We start from the raw sequence: 16,695 nt of genomic DNA, 5'->3' as shown, positions 1-16,695 counted from the left end.
GCTTGTTTTTTACCATTGACGTGCTTAAAAAGCTTTCCAAAACTCTGCTGGGCATTTTGCTAAAAGGGCAATATTTTCCTCTTTTAACGCTTGTTTCTTAGAAAGGCATACGTTTTTGAAATGCTTATTTGCTTCTGCATAGAGTGTTTTTAACGTATTGGTGTTGTTCTTTCTAACAAGCTTGAGAAATGCAAAAGCTTGCACTCTATATCAAACCAATTTTGTTTGCTTCTACCTTTGACATTTTTTAATGGTGTTATTTTGGGTACGGCTTTTTTCATTATTTCTGTAAGACTTTCAATATTTGCTACGAAATCTTTGTTGAGGTTTATTTGATACGATCTTCGAAAACTATTTCTTCATAGTAGTTTCGGTAGGAGGCACAACTGTGTTATGCTGCTAATTTGTGGGTTTTCGTGCAAGTAAAACGTAACTTGTGGCCAGAATATGTCTTTGTTCCTTTGTTGAATTCCTTAAGAAGTGAGCACAAGTTTTTGGTTATGAAACAGTAATTTATGACAGAACATGCTGTCCCACGTAGAAATGTGAACTCCCCACGCGAATCTCCCTCACAGCTTCCATTAAGTACTCGGCAATCAAATGCATCCATTAATTCTAGAATCGCGCCACATTTGGCATCACAGATCTTGTCTTTAGAGTCGCGTTCTATATTTATCAAGGATGTACCCAATTCACTGACAAAGTTATTTTGCGACATGCCTTACCTTCCATTAAAATCGCCGATAAGTACTAAATTCACCGAATCTAATGCGTTCAGTAGGTCGTTTATTTTGTTGTAGTCATGCGCCCAGTGATTGTAGTTTAAATATATAGGCACGATGTGAGAGGGGTGTTAAAGTCCGTTTTCAGTTCAAGTACGTACGATTTTTCTATATTTTTAAAGCTAATGTTTTCTCCTTCCATCTCTACGAATTCCGTATAGTTCACCACTGCTCCCTCTTCCATACACGCTTGTTTTAATTGCAGGTATAAATTTTAATTCATACTGCGATTGTAAAAAAAATATAAACATTAATACATTATACAATTTCGGTGCATTAACTGAAATGAGGTTTGTAAATTATTATTTCCATACATTTTAAGCCGTTCTTGATATGTCGAAAAGGCTTTTTAACCCCACTAAATGACAGTTCTTCTTCCAAGGAAAGTGCTTCTGAATTTGAATTAAGTATTGGATACAATCGTGCTAGTGATTAAATTGAAATGTCAAATGAAACCAAATGTCACTTGGTTTCTCTGTTTAAAACGATGTGTTTAGCTACATATATTTTTTTCTTATATATTTATTACTAAATGAAAAAGGCAAAAATTGAATTTGTTTACAACTGTGTGATGGATTTTCACAATAACATTGAATATTTTAAGTATTTAAGTGATTAAATAAGTAGGTTTGACTGTGTTGCAAATAAAATGTTATGTTAAAACTGACCATAAATTACAGTTTTTGTTTAATGGTACTAAAATATGATTTTAATTTTCTCAGAATATATTCCACACAGAATACAGAATCTTTTGTGTGATTCCAAATCCAATATTCAAATTACTACATTATATGATGCTCTACCAAGCACCTATTTAATTTCCAAGCACGTTCATTCATTGATATTTATAAACATCTGAATACCACCATTTACGTATTAACATATTATACATAATAATGTAGATAACGTCAAAAGTATCTTTAATTCCGCTTTGAGTGGCTTTCTCCTTTTTTTTTGTTATTTAATAAAAAAATTAACATTTTATGTACACAAATTTTAATGAAACCAAAGAAAAATAAGGAATAAAATTACTCCTAAACGGAAGCTGGGCGTTGTGTTTCAATTGAATGTGGTGGTTTTATGGGCAAATTATTGTGCGTTCTTTTTTCAATACGAGTTGGGTATAAAAAAGTAGTTTGCCCATGGAATTTACTGTTTTTAAAGGCTTTTTATTTTGCTGATACATCAAGGCATTCCGACAATTTTCTTTTCTCAAGTGGCACAGATGTTTATATGGTATTTACAGGCTTGCCAGATTGGGCTATTTTGGGCTATTCAAAATTACCGACAGAAATGTCAGTATGACATATAATTAAATAGCTCAAGTCCATTCATTTACGAGTTCTAATCAAAACACATCCATGCAGGTCTAAAAATGATTGCAAATTTTCGAATTAACAGATTATGGAAGATTTGACATATCTTTCACATTTGTTAACTTTGCTTGTCAGTCAATTCATTTTGAAATTTGAAATTATCTGAAATAGTAATAAATTGTTGTTATGATTAAAGTTTAAAACTGTTTTTATTAGTATCGGGCTTCTAATATTTTAAAATTGGACTCTTTAACTAATTACAGACATGGTAACCCTGATGGGTATGTTCGCATGTAAATAAGCATGATGGTGTTTCTCTGACTTATTTGGTGTCCACTTGCGTTGCTTTTTTTTGTAGGTATCTGTTTATGACTTAAAAATGCATCAAAGTTCCATCTTTATATTATAGCAGTTTCACTTGCGTGTTTTGTTTTCTTAGTTTGGTTGGTTTCATTTTCCCTAATAAAGTGGAAAAGGCTCATTTACAGTAGTGTGCTGACGAATTTCAGTGAAATTATTCCTCCCGCCGGTGTATTAATAATTTTCATTGCATGTAGTAGAATAAATCTTATCAACCATATAATCTAAATGGTGGAAACTTTCAATTGTCTACGTCTATAGTTTGACTGTGTTGGAATTTAGGTTTGACAATTCATCATGAATCTCTGAATATATGAACATTTACAAATAAATTCCCGTTTGATGAATTGGGTTAAGTCTTAAAGCTAATTTCTTATTAAATGGATTCGTCATGAAGGAAATATTAATCTGTGGCACAACTTGTCATACAGTATGGTAAACTGTCAAATTATTGACGACAGTTTATTTCTAGAACTGTTAAGATTCTTCCCCGTTTGTGCAGCGTAACGCGTCCCGATTATTTCTTACAGCATTTGAAACCAATTTTCATGAAACCATTGAAGTTTTAGAAATACATATGTACACTAACGTAAATTACATTTAATGGCTGAATCACAAACACGCTCCAGCTTCGGCTTCGTTTGCGTTACAGTGGGCCTGCTTCGATGTTGCTTTGAATGACATTTCTATTATTTCATCCCTCCAAAGAACACATATTTTGTTTGTTGACATTTTGTTACAGGTGTTGAGCTGTCAGACAAAACAAATGTTCAGATAATTGAATTGAATTGAATTGAATTGATAATTCCGTCACATTACGTTACATTACGTTCTTTTCCCTACGATTGTCAAACGAAACGTGAGGTCGAAGCTCCATTGTGATAGCATGCATTGAATTCCTATGGCTGAACTCGTAAACGTCAGGTGAAACCGAAGCTGAAGCGTATTTGTGATTCAGCCATAATACCTCTCATATTTTGTTCTTCTTGTGGTACTTCGGTCCAAAGTTTTCAAACTCATCTATTAAGTAGATCCATAATTATAATAACGTTCAAAATTTGATAATGACTTTAATTAATTTCACAATACAAATTTAAATACTGTCATTACTGATATTGACATGCCGTGTCATTTTTGTAAGCTGCTTTATGTCTACTGAAATTAAAATTACGTATTCATGTATTTTTAGTGTTCGGTATTGCTACGTGAAAACTTGTTTTATAAATAAGTTTAAAAAACTCATAAACTGTTTTCACAGGCTTTTGATAAATACAAAATGCCTAGATTTCCATAAACTAATATTTATGTAAATAAACGGTAGGACATTGATCATCAATTTATACAAAATTAATTAGTGACGTTTAATTACATTGAAACGTCAATATCCAAATAGTTCCTATAAGTGGACAGCTTCAGGCAACATAAGGGACTTGAATTCAATTGCATTCTTTGAATGTAAATGTTGACCAAGGCAACTAGTTAGTTTTCCGACCTCTACCTTCAGTTTATCGTACAAAAACTACCAAAAACGTTATTGTCTTCAAAATACTCCACATGCAAGCTACAAGCCCATCACAATTTTGCTTAATTCTTTTCCATTTTGATAAGGAATCTTAGAACACAAAACATTAAATGGAACTGTGCAGAAAACAAATAAATCATATAGAAATAAATTCAGCTTTCCGTTAAATAAAAAAATACTATCAACTGTCATTTTGACATAAGTGTAATTGGCTTCCCTGAGCTATTGAGATTTGTATTGACTTTCCAATAAGGTTGCCTCAAATGGAAGGCACCTTTTGGCAGCTGACCAATCAGTACTAGAAACTTGCCTTACTTTCAAATGCCTTGTGTCGTTTAAACCTGTCAAGTGCGGATGACAGTTCATTGAATGTCATAATTTTTTATAATTTTTGGGTATTTATCAATGATTTTCAAGTGTCGATAACCATGAGAATAACATTTTTGTATTATTGTTTGACTGCATAAGTTGCCATTGTCTTAAATTTTAAATTCAGTTACACATTAACATAATTACGTGCCCGCAACAATTGTTACAATTTCCGCAACATTGTATTGCTTTTAGTACAAAATCATATTGTTACCAATATTAGCTAGAAGTTGTTTATGTTTTCTTTCAAAATAAAAAGAATTTTTGGTACAGCACTGTTTTATGTCAATTCCAGATTCAGACGTGCTTTTGTGTATCGCGTGCATTGGCGTGAAGCTAAACTCATAAAGAGATGATTCACGATCTGACAAACAAGCAATTTCATAGATAAATTTGCGGAAAGATACATCATATATACATTTCTTCGCTGATTATATTATGGGATTGAAATATTAAAGACTTGAGACTTGCAATAACTAAAATGCTGATCTGATTTCTTCTTTTCCAGCTTCTGAATTTTTCGTTTTTTTTTTCTAAATGACAAGAGAGTGAAAAGTGAAATTAACTCACGTGCGCAAAATAATCAACCGCAAGTGAAGTAAAATATAGCTTGCCATAAAACCGTGTAAAATCTGATACGCCCAGATGAATAGAAAAGATGCATATATGCGTTTGAATGTTTTTAGCACGCGAGATAACATACATTTGTGTGATATTCAATCTAAACATCTCACATTTGAGCCTACTTTTTGATGTGAAATGGTATTAAACTATTGAGTTTAATTGTCTAGTTTCTAAAAATCGACGCACGGCGGCGCGGCGGCGCCGTATTTTGTATGACAGTTTGAATTTGTAATTAGACAGATCTATATAAAATGACACAATAGATAATGATTTTATCGTGTGTAAATGGAAATAGGACTTAATAAATGCAAATATAATTAGCAGCGTGCAAAACTTCAAAACCAATTTTAAATCTCACTTAATGACAAGAAACGTCAATGTAAGATCATTTCTAAAAATAAATGTATTAAATGTGATTTTCAAGGTTGTCAATTGCAAAATATTCCGCGAAAACCTAGTTTGACCTCAAGAAAAGAAAAACATTTGAGTAGGTTGTGAAAGGAATGTAATGTCTCCAGACTACGAGACGAATTTAATGAACTGCTTTAATTTTTCTCATTATAATGAAAAGTATGTGAACAAATTATTAATAACTGTTAAAAGGTAGTTTTACATTAACATAATCTTAAAAATGCTGTCATACAGATATGGCAACATTTATTATGTATTTTAAGTTTAACCATTTGTACTAGACTTAATCGTATACAATTGTCTACTTTGACATATAATACATTTGTCAAATCATTCATATTTATAGGGTAGTATACCAAACCAATACGGCTATTGGCTCAGGTTCTTGCATTTAACTGTCAAATTATAAGTTTGTTTATAGTCGCTTCGTTAACTTTTTTTTTAAGAACGGCAAATTGTCATGTAAAGGGGTTTCTATTAAAGGCGGGTGAATTTTAAAATTAAACTATACAAGTTGTATATGAAATATCAATAAGGACAATGACATTTTGTGTGAACTATACCATCGTTTAAATGGCATCAGCGGTTTCACCTGGTGGCGAGAATTTGAAAGGTCCAGTTCAGATATCGAAGACTTTGGCGCATAAATCAACCTGAATTTTACCGATGGCATCCATTATGTTGTGTTTGTGGGTCGCCCCGTGGTTTACGGCTTATTCAAATAGATCTCAACCCACAAGTTAAGGCCTAAAGGGGTCTAATCATAGCTGTTGGTTGCCAATTTACATAGCCTAGGCGTGAGATAAGATGCCATGCAACCACTTAAGCAGAATACTGATTTTGTCTTGAGTTGTGTGGCACGAAACGCCATCCTATAGAAACCACATGTTCTTGGTGTCCATTCCATTTCAGGACGGTGATTTCCTGCCCAGCATCATTTTCGAAGAAGTACGGACTGATGACGCCACTAAAATCCACACGAAATATTTACTTTATTTGGATGCATTAGCATCCCGTAAATCTTGCGTGAATTCGTCCCAGATCCAGCAGTTTTGCTTTTTTACTTATTCATTTGACATTAGTGACTTACTAAAATACGAAATTTTGACAGGAATTAAAAGAAACAATATGGCCGCTACGAGCAGTCAAGATCATGCCTATCGGTAAATGGTTTTTGAATATCAGTTTAAGTTGGTTTTTGGAACGCGGCCTGTCACTGTCAATCGTAATTTTAAAAGTATTTTTTATAATTCTGATGACTAGCTGTTTAAAATACCAGCAACATCCGATGAACTAATTTTAAATCAAACCCAAAGGCAGGATTAATTTCGAATCCGAATTTATTGCCAAAATATAGGAATAATATCGAACTCTTCCAATACTTTGTTGGTCAAGTTTTCCATTGACAAATTATAACAAATGTGCGTCTGATACTCACGTTCAACTTCAAAATCGAGAACCTGGCGTTCACTTGTTCCATTGGGATCCCGGATCAAGATTTCTTCAAGACTCACCAATCATAATTGCCAAATGAAAGTTATGCTCGTGTGGTAGAAATAAAAGAAAATCAAATTCTCATATTTCAATATTATGAAATTAGTTACTCAAAATTAACTGTTTATCCTCCTTAATTAATAGAACTTTACCTGAGGGCAAAATAAATATAAATCCATAGTTCGTTGACTCATTTATTTTTCGTTCAAAATCCGCTTTTTCAGCGAGTGTAACATTATACCGTTTAATTATGACAAAAGACTTAAATTCCACGATATTGATGTTGATTAGAAACATAAGATAATAACACAAACATATTAAGTGTTATAAAAATTCACCAAATTAAAGTTCTTTAACCTTTTTATTTTTCTTACCCTGAATTTCACTTTCATTACCATTGTTGCCAGTGTGTTTTTTTGTGTGTGTGTCTAAAGTCATGGAATGTTTATGCTGACATTTTTACATAACCTCACTTTTCAGAGTTCAGTTCAAACTTCAGACCTTGTTCATTAACTAACGTCATCGTCGTTGGTTGATCCGATCGGTTTGTTGTTTTCTTGCTGGCTGTTGTTATTTTGTAAGTTGTCAGTTGTTGGACGCCAAATGCATGCATGCACATTGTTTGTTTAATTAAAGAAAATAAAAATAATACAAATATGTACTACGTGAAGTGAATACCGAGTGAGAATTTTGTTCACATATAAATTAATGTACGGACGAGTGTACAATGTACATATATAGCTTTGGTTGTCCATGCCGATATGTAATAAAGAGCACAACTCTTCTTCTTCATCTTCTACAGCCAAAGTAAATAAAAATTGAAAATTCCATAGAAGTCATTGCATTTCTTGCTTCATTTCAATTGTACATGCAGCAGATGCACCCATCTTGTGTTGCATCTAAGTGAAAGTTTCAGTTTTGTAATTATAGTCACAGAAAAAATAAAAAAACGTGCTCAACTTTGACACTGAATGTAGGAAGTCGTCATGTACATTATTGCAGGTTAATGAAATATGCTATGCAAATTTATTATTTTTAAAAAATCCTAATGTAAACAGGGCATAATTTCTTTTCTGAGTTTTGCCTTTTGACATTGTCAGTTTGGCAAGGGTGCGTTCACAGTTAATGTTTTCTTTTTATTGGTTTGAACACTTCAAATATTGTCCAATGTTTTTTAAACAATTGGGTATGAAAATACATGTAGTAACTTCTCAGAAAATGGATGCAAACAATAATTTTAGGCAAACTATAAATATGACAGGTGGTACCCGTGGCATGATGGTTAGTGTGTTGGACTGTCATGCTAAAGGTCTTGGGTTCGATCCCTGCTTATGCCATCTAAAAAAAAAAAAAAAAAAAAAAAAAGTCTTTTCACGGGTACTGCCTCTTGCGAGGAATTGACAAATTCTCCAAGAGTAACTATTGTCATGAAAAAGTGCTTTCTCAAAATTAGCCGTTCGGAGTCGGCAGTATAAACTGTAGGTCCCCTCCATTCCTGACAACATTACTCACACACAGGAATGGTTGAGAGTTGTAAGTCACTAGGCCTTGGTTCTCAACGGACTGTCGCGCCACCCAATTTATTTTATTTTATAAATATGACAGTTTGACTTTTTAAGTTGTTAATGAAATTATTATTTTTCATAAACTCTGATGTAAACAAAGCATAATTTCTTTTCTGAATTTGTCTTTTGACATTTTCAGTTTTTTTTTTCATTGTCTTAAGGGTGCGTTCACTGTGAATGTTTTCTTTATATTGGCTTGAACACTTCTAATAGGTATTGTCCAATATTTTTCAAACAATTGGAAATGAAAATCCATGTAGTAATTTCTCAGATAGTATATACATAGGCAAACTAGAGATATGACAATTTGACATTCTAAGTTGTTAATGAAATTATTATTTTTCATAAACTCTGATGTAAACAAAGCATAATTTCTTTTCTGAATTTGTCTTTTGACATTTTCAGTTTTTTTTTCATTGTCTTAAGGGTGCGTTCACGGTGAATGTTTTCTTTATATTGGCTTGAACACTTCTAATAGGTATTGTCCAATATTTTTCAAACAGTTGGAAATGAAAATCCATGTAGTAATTTCTCAGATAGTGGATACATAGGCAAACTAGAGATATGACAATTTGACATTTTAAGTTGCTAATGAAATTATTATTTTTCATAAACTCTGATGTAAACAAAACATAATTTCTTTTCTGAATTTGTCTTTTGACATTTTCAGTTTTTTTTTCATTGTCTTAAGGGTGCGTTCACGGTGAATGTTTTCTTTATACTTGAACACTTCTAATATTGTTCAATATTTTTTCAAACAATTGGATATAAAAATACATGTAGTAACTTCTCAGAAAATGGATGCAAACAATAATTTTCGTAACCCAAAAAAGTTGGCAAACTATAATTATGACAGTTTGACATTTTAAGTTGTTAATGAAAATTATTATTTTTTTTAAACTCTGATGTAAACAAGGCATCATTTCTTTTCTGAGTTTTGCCTTTTGACATCAGCTTGGTCATTGGCTTAAGGGTGCGTTCACTGTGAATGTTTTTTTTTAATAGACTTGAACACTTCTAATATTGTCCAATATTCTTCTAACAATTGAATATGAAAATACATGTAGTAACTTCTCAGAAAATTCATGCAGAAAATTATCGAAGCCCAAAAGAGTTGGCAAACTATAATAATGACAGTTTAACATTTTAAGTTACCACAGCGCCGCCACTTTCCGCTTTTGTGAATTTCCAACTAAAATATAAATGTTTGTTGCTTTTCGTTTGACAATCTTTAATTCAATGTTGGTTTTTATTTCTTTTTCAGGTCACAATAAGTTGCAGCACTGCAGTCTTTCAACTAACAAAAAGATCAAAAACCAAGTCTAATATTAAATGTAAGTTGACTTTTACTATTTGGTACCTTCAAATTTATGTAAACCTCTCAATTTTTTATATAAATATTTAAGAACTGCAAAATCATTTAATAGTTAAAAGTCTTGATCCAAAACAAAACATAACCTTGAGTTAATGTTCTATGTTTTAAACCAACTCTTATTTTTGTATACACATTTCAAAAGAACCTTCATACTTCTTTGTAAAAATTATTCACATATGTTCATTTCATTCAAAAAATCTTATCACTTGATTTGTGCACATTCATTCAAATTGAATTTTTTAAGCTAAAAAGTCTATAATTATGTTACATGAATGTTAAACTTATGAGAATATAATTATTGTATTCAAATTGACACGCAACGATGCAACCCATCATATAATTCTTTGACCTTCATTATAAAAATGATGGTCAAGTTGAACAGGGACAAACAAAACAAAATACAACCGGCCGGCTATTAAATATTGCCGACATAATGACTATTCATTCTTGTCTTCATGTTTTTGATGTTTGTTGTTAGATATGACGTATTGAAATTAAATTTTGTATTTAATAATGAAAAGATAATGAACATAAAGTGATTGAATCAAGGAGAAGTCAAACTTTAAGATTGTTTATATCTAAAAGAATAATTATTTCTAGTCGTATGACTAATTACAGCAGCCTTGAAGTTTATTTATATAACGTACAAAACATAATACCTGGCAATGATGGTTTATATTTGTTCTTGAAATGAAGTTTCAAAAGCCAAGAACTTCTCTATCTCTCTCTTTTACATTAGATTGACAGCTGTCATTTTAATAGACACATGTAAATCCACCATTGTTTCATACAAATTAATGACACCGATTTCAGAATCCAAAGAGTAGACTGCGAAAAGATGCAAAAGTCAATTTTGACATTTCACCATAGTAAAAATGGCAGAAATTACTCTGAAAATATTTGGTAACTCATTCATCAGTATGAAATACAAATCCTATCACACGGCTCAGAGTTAAGTTATAATCTGGACCTAATCCATTTACCTCCTTTTTATCTAAACTTAACTTTCCTTCTCTCCATAAAAGTTAACGTAAGAGATGAATGACATTCATTTGATCTTTTGCCTCCATAATGTATAGATGTGCATTCAATTCAATAATCGCTGACGCTGACAAACCGCACAAAATGTATTACCAAACACTGTCAATCCGTAGACCTGTATACTCTCGCAAAATAAAAACGGAGCCACCAAAGTAGGTGAACGTAAATTTTACGAGAGAATATACTATTTATGTAAATTCGATGGCCTCAATGCAAATCGATTTGTCAAATGCGTTGACATTTGTTTTACTGTCTGTTTGTATTCAAAGGAAATGCACATAATACATTCAATTTAACGGTTTTCATGTTTAAATCTAATAAAATGGAATACCCCTGGGTGGTCATAATTTACGAGCATAGGCGGTAGCATCCATATGCAGTGATATTATGATAAGTGTACGAGTATGTGTATGATATTTTCAGCCCACAACACAACCTCTCGATTGGTCATTAGGTTTCTGTAGTAAATGTCAAATAAAAAAACAGACTTAAACATGGATTTTATGGGATGTTTACACTTTAATAGTTCTTTTCTTTAGTCAACGCGATGACAACTTTCAATAAGTTGCTACCAAAAGATAGTATATTAATAAAAAATAAACTCGAAGTTTTATAGATTTTTAAAAACAAATATTTTGTTTGCTTGCATTGATTAGCCCCTTGTTTGTTTTTTGTTATTTAAATGTTCGTATGTGTCTTGTATATATTCAAGTATTTTAAACTTCAGTTGGGAGCATACAGGGTGTGTTCAAACACATTTGATATAACAAGTGGATGTGTGGATAAACATAGCAAATAGGTAGCTGACAACTATGAAAAGACTGGTTAAAAAACCCTAAGGCATATTTTTACCTTGGGATACGGTTTAGTAAAAGATAATATAATATATTTATTTATTTGAAATTATTGAAAGTATGCTCTTTAATATATATTTCCTTTAGAAATAAAAACGAGGACTTCTTTCTAGTAACGATGATTATGATTTAATAATATAATAATTTAATTTTCATAAAAGCATAAATTAATTCAAAGTGTTGAACAGTCTGAATGCGCAGATGGTTTCGATTGGTCATCCTTTCGAATTCCTAAAAGATTCGTAAAATTAAGGAAAACATCTTTTGAAAGTGGTTTTGTCAGAATATCAGCTCTCATTTCATTTGATGGACAATATTTAAGTTCGATGTTCTTCTTCTCTCTTAGGTCTCTTATATGATGGTGGCAAATATCAATATGTTTTGTTCGAGTTCCACACTAGTCGGATTCAATTAGGCGAATGTATCCTTGATTATCTTCATAGATAATTGTGGGCTGATTAATATCTACCTCCATTTCTATCAAGAGTCTTCGTAGCCAAATTAGTTCTCGACTTGCATGTGATGCCGCTACATATACTCCGCTTCGGTTAAAGACATAGCTACTGAGGTTTTGTCTTCATTTGTTTGAAGCCTTAAACATTTGTCAACAGTCGTCGCCAGGTATCCATTTTTACAGCTTTCCAGTCACTTTCAGTTGGAGATTCTATACTTCTGCTCAAAAGATTAACAGCTAAGGATACATCTGGTCTTGAAACGGTTGCAATATAGAGTTATAATCCAATAGCTCTGCGATATAAGTTATTATTTGGTAACTTCGGACTTATTTCTTCACTTGGACTCAAGAAACCTGTTTTAATTAATGTTAAAGTTTCTTTTGAATCTTCAAGTTTGTAGGTTTTTATCAGTTGTTTAATTTTTGACTTTTGGCTTAGCTTGAACGATCCATCTTTTTCCCGGTCGATCTCTATAATGAGATAATATTTCGCTTCACCCAATCCTTTCATCTTTACATGCTTTTGGAGTTCTTTATATATGTTGTTTATAAGTTCTTCACAAAATCCAGCCACCAGAATGTCATCAACATAAATGTTGTTTGGCCGTTGCTTTCTTTCCTTGCAAACAGACACTGATCAGCTGTCGATGCCTTGAATTCCATTCCAAGTAAGATCTCTGTTGCTCTCTTGTTCCATTCCCGGGCTGGTTGTTTTAGACCATATGTGCTTTTATTAAGTCTAAGCACCTTTTCTTCATGACCCAATATTTTAGACCCTGCGGGTTGGTGCATGAAAATTAAGCAAGTAAGCATTTTTCACATCAAAATGCCGCACATGCAAACGTTTCAAATGTGTAACCACTAGAAGAGTTCCTATAGTTTAGTGTTTAACCACTGGCGCATAGGTCTTTTGATAAAATCCTCTTGCAACAAGTCGGGCTTTATGAGTACCTACTAATGCTTCCGTCTACATTTAGTTTGGTTTTAAATAACCATTTACAACTTACTGTTCTTCTTCCAGGCGGCAGATCTGTGAGTGTCCAAACTTCGAGCTCGTTCATTGATTTGATTTCCTCTTGTACAGCTTCAGTCCATTTGCGCTTCTCGGCAAGTGGTAAACGCAATACTTCATCCCAGGATTCTGGTTCTTTCGAGATACTAACCAGGGCTTTGTAATTCGAATTTCCTGATTTTCTGTCTGATCTTGAATGTTTTCACCGCCTTGGGCTACTAACTCTTCTATAACGAGGGGCTCATATTCTTCAAATACTTGCTCCTCTTCAATAATAAGCGAGTCATTAAATGAGATGCTTTCGTCTCTTCCCAGTCTTATTGAAACATAGTCTAAATTTTCTTTCGGAGAAGTATCTTCCGTTTCATAATTGTGTACAGTTCTGGATTCTTGGCTTTTTGTGGGTTGCTGATTCTTGAGTTCATTTTCAATAATTTTCAAAGATTTGGATATTCAAACTCTATTAGATTTTGGATCAAGTTTACGATATCCTTTTGAGTTGAGATCATATCCAACAAGAACGCCTTCTTTTGCCTTGTCATCCCACTTCTGCCTCTTCTGTTTTGGAACTAAGGTAAACGATTTGGATCCAAACACTGTAATATGGCTCAGATCAGGTTTCTCTCCAGTAAACAACTCAATTGAAGTCTTCTCGAGACGCGTAGTCTATTCTGCAAATAGGCTGCTGTTGACACTGCTTTCCCCCAGAAACGATAGGGAAGATTTGCATCAAGTAACATACATTTCGCTGCTTTAGTTAGGGTTCGGTTCTTGCGTTCTGCTACACCGTTTTGCTGTGGTGTGTATGGAACCGCGTACTGATGTATTCCTTCCCTCTTCAGAAATTCTTCCAATTCTTTAGATACGTATTCCTTTCCATTGTCGGATCGCAGAACGCAAGGAGGTAAGGTGTAACCAGAAAAATAGTCAATCAGTGTTAAAAAATCAGAATGTATCAAATGTAATGATTGCTTTTCTCTATATTTTGTCTCACAAGAAACTTACTCGTATACTGTGCAAGCTTGCCTTTGATGCAATTTTCGCAAATGATCTTCTCAGTACACTTCCTCAAATGAATGCCAGTTGCAAGATCTTCCTTTATAAGTCTCTCGATAGCTACTTGATCTCTATGTCCAAGTCGACGATGCCACTGATGAATGCCCAATGAATTGTCAGCTCTACAGGACAGTTCAATAGAATGTTCAGTTTCGAGCTTGTAAAGACTGTAATTTCGCTTTGCTACAGAAATCATTCGGGATCCATTTTAGATTTGACAAATATTTTGTTCGAAAATGACTCTATGGCCTTGATTTGCTATTCGTTATCATCATTGATTTCTGCTGGTTTCGTTTTGCTAACAACATCCCAAAGCCATAGTTCATCTCTTATAAGGACGGCTTGAATTTTCGTCTTCCAGAAAATGTAATTTCCTCCATTTAAAAGAGATACATTCGCTTTCAAGTCTATCATAAGATTTGCAGATTATACATACCTACTTTTGAAATGTTTAAAATAATTAGCAATTATTATTTGTGCCACGATGATGGCCCCACAGCCTATTGAAAATATCCTCTTCAATATATATTTCCTTTAGAAATAAAAACAAGGACTTCTTTTTAGTAACGATGATTATGATTTATTAATATTAATTTAATTTTCATAAAAACATTTAACGAAAATTTACTTGAAACAAAATATAAAAACAAAATATAAATTAATTAAAAGTATTGAACAGTCTGAGAGCGCAGTTTCAACAGAAATATATGAAAAAGAAACTCAAGTGATTTAAATATTTTTTTTGACATTTCGCTATGGAGTATTATAATTATTTTCGCCCGTATTACTATCTGAAAAAGTGTTGTAGTTAACTTTCATTAAGGTTTCTAAAAATCTGATGTATCCAATATCTTTTTCGCTATCGCTTTTTCTTGTATTAATACAAGTGTAATTGATAACTGTCAGAACTAATGTCATTTACTGTGTCAAAAAAAAACACAATTCGAAACCCTCTTGAATTTACTACTTGAATATGTCGGAAAGCCTTTTTAAAAACTATACACACTACTTAGGTTTTCCATGGGTAACTTCAGATTTCTTTCAAAAATTGATTTTTTTTTCTTGGTTCATGGGACACTATTGCAATTGTTTTCTTTTTTCTATTGTATTATTAATACTTCATGTAATAGCCTTTTCACACCAAACTCAAAACCGTTTTTTCGGCAAAAATGTATTCGAAAACCCGAAAATCGTTAACACTGAACATTTACACGTTTTCATTTGACGTTTAAATTTGTTTATCACCGGCTGTCAAATTTTGTAAAACATTTTCTAACTGAGCTTCTGTTGGCAAAATGTGCTTTCAGAATCGCCATATATTGTGGCCGTCGCGTCCGGTAAAATTTTAGGCGGGGTTGAAAAGATTCTGAACGATTTCGTGTAAGTCTTTATGGCCGGAGCAGAAAATGGCAATTCCTAGTTCCAGATTCGTACCAAAATCACACTCATCCAAATATCACTGAAGCTTTTATTATGGGTTGCAATTTCACTATAACTATCTCTTTGGCTGCTTCCTTTCAGGACTCAAATGGTTTATTCAATGCACTGAGGATCTTCTTGATGTTGGCAGGCTGTTCATCAAGTTGCGATAGCCCACTGTTGTGGTTTTATTTACTGGAACAACGATTACCACATTATGGAATGTTTTTGGCGCAAATTTTCCTAGCCTGCTGCAACTTAACCTCCACAAGAAATTTTCGTTTATATTTATCTTCCTCCACAAATGAACTTATCGCCTTTCTCATATCTCCCAAATCCTTGCGATTGAACGGAGTTACCGGAAAGTCTTTTTCCAGAACGAAAGCGTCGAACATATTTGTGGCGACGATTTCGAAGACTCATCCCTTGGAAACGTCAGTACGAACTGTGAACAAGTCTTCCTCGTCCTTCGGGTCGTCAGGCCAGTAGCCAAAGTGAATTCTGGTTCCTCGCTTAACAAAGAGCGTTTGAAACTCTGGAGGATCATGAAAAAACCGCCAGTGCCGAAAATAGTCACCGGGGCTTTTATTCTCCACGTTGACAAATCTTCCCGCATCAGATGTTTTGTTTACATTAATTTGAGCGTTGAATGTTTCCAAAGGTTTGTTTGTTTAGTTCAACTTTGAATTGCTACTAGTTTTCGAGAGATTTTATATAAAACTTGTGGTTTACCAGCTCTAAAATCTGCAAATTTTTAAAAAAAACCCATGACAGAATCTAATGAGTAGGCTGCAGAGAGAATCAAACGTCATTTTTGACATATCATCATTAGCAACACATTCAACGGATTCATTAATCGCTTGATAACGTTACGTTCATTGGAATTAAACAATATGATTTTAAATTAATAAACCACAAAATAACACTTGAAAGGTTGTTTAATCCAACAAGGAAGAGATTTATTGTTATTCCATAAATGCATGTCAGCTTGTGCAGAAGCACTTCAATTCCTGAACTGTCAGATAGATATAAGCATGAGGC

General features: G+C 33.0%; 1 protein-coding gene across 4 annotated transcripts in view; it reads left to right on the top strand.

Annotated features, from left to right (window-relative positions):
* LOC129952423 (uncharacterized) overlaps positions 1 to 16,695 on the top strand; it is a 110,078-nt gene that overhangs the window by 79,303 nt on the left and 14,080 nt on the right. For all 4 annotated transcript variants that reach the window (XM_056065012.1, XM_056064996.1, XM_056065022.1 and 1 more), the window contains one exon: positions 9,708 to 9,777. The gene's annotated coding sequence lies outside the window, so the exon portion shown is untranslated. The remainder of the gene's footprint in view (positions 1 to 9,707; positions 9,778 to 16,695) is intronic.

Source organism: Eupeodes corollae, chromosome 1 (genome assembly GCF_945859685.1).
Source record: "Eupeodes corollae chromosome 1, idEupCoro1.1, whole genome shotgun sequence".
NCBI lineage: Eukaryota > Metazoa > Arthropoda > Insecta > Diptera > Syrphidae > Eupeodes > Eupeodes corollae.
Note: the sequence above shows the minus strand (reverse complement) of the source record. Positions and strands in the feature narration are given on the sequence as shown.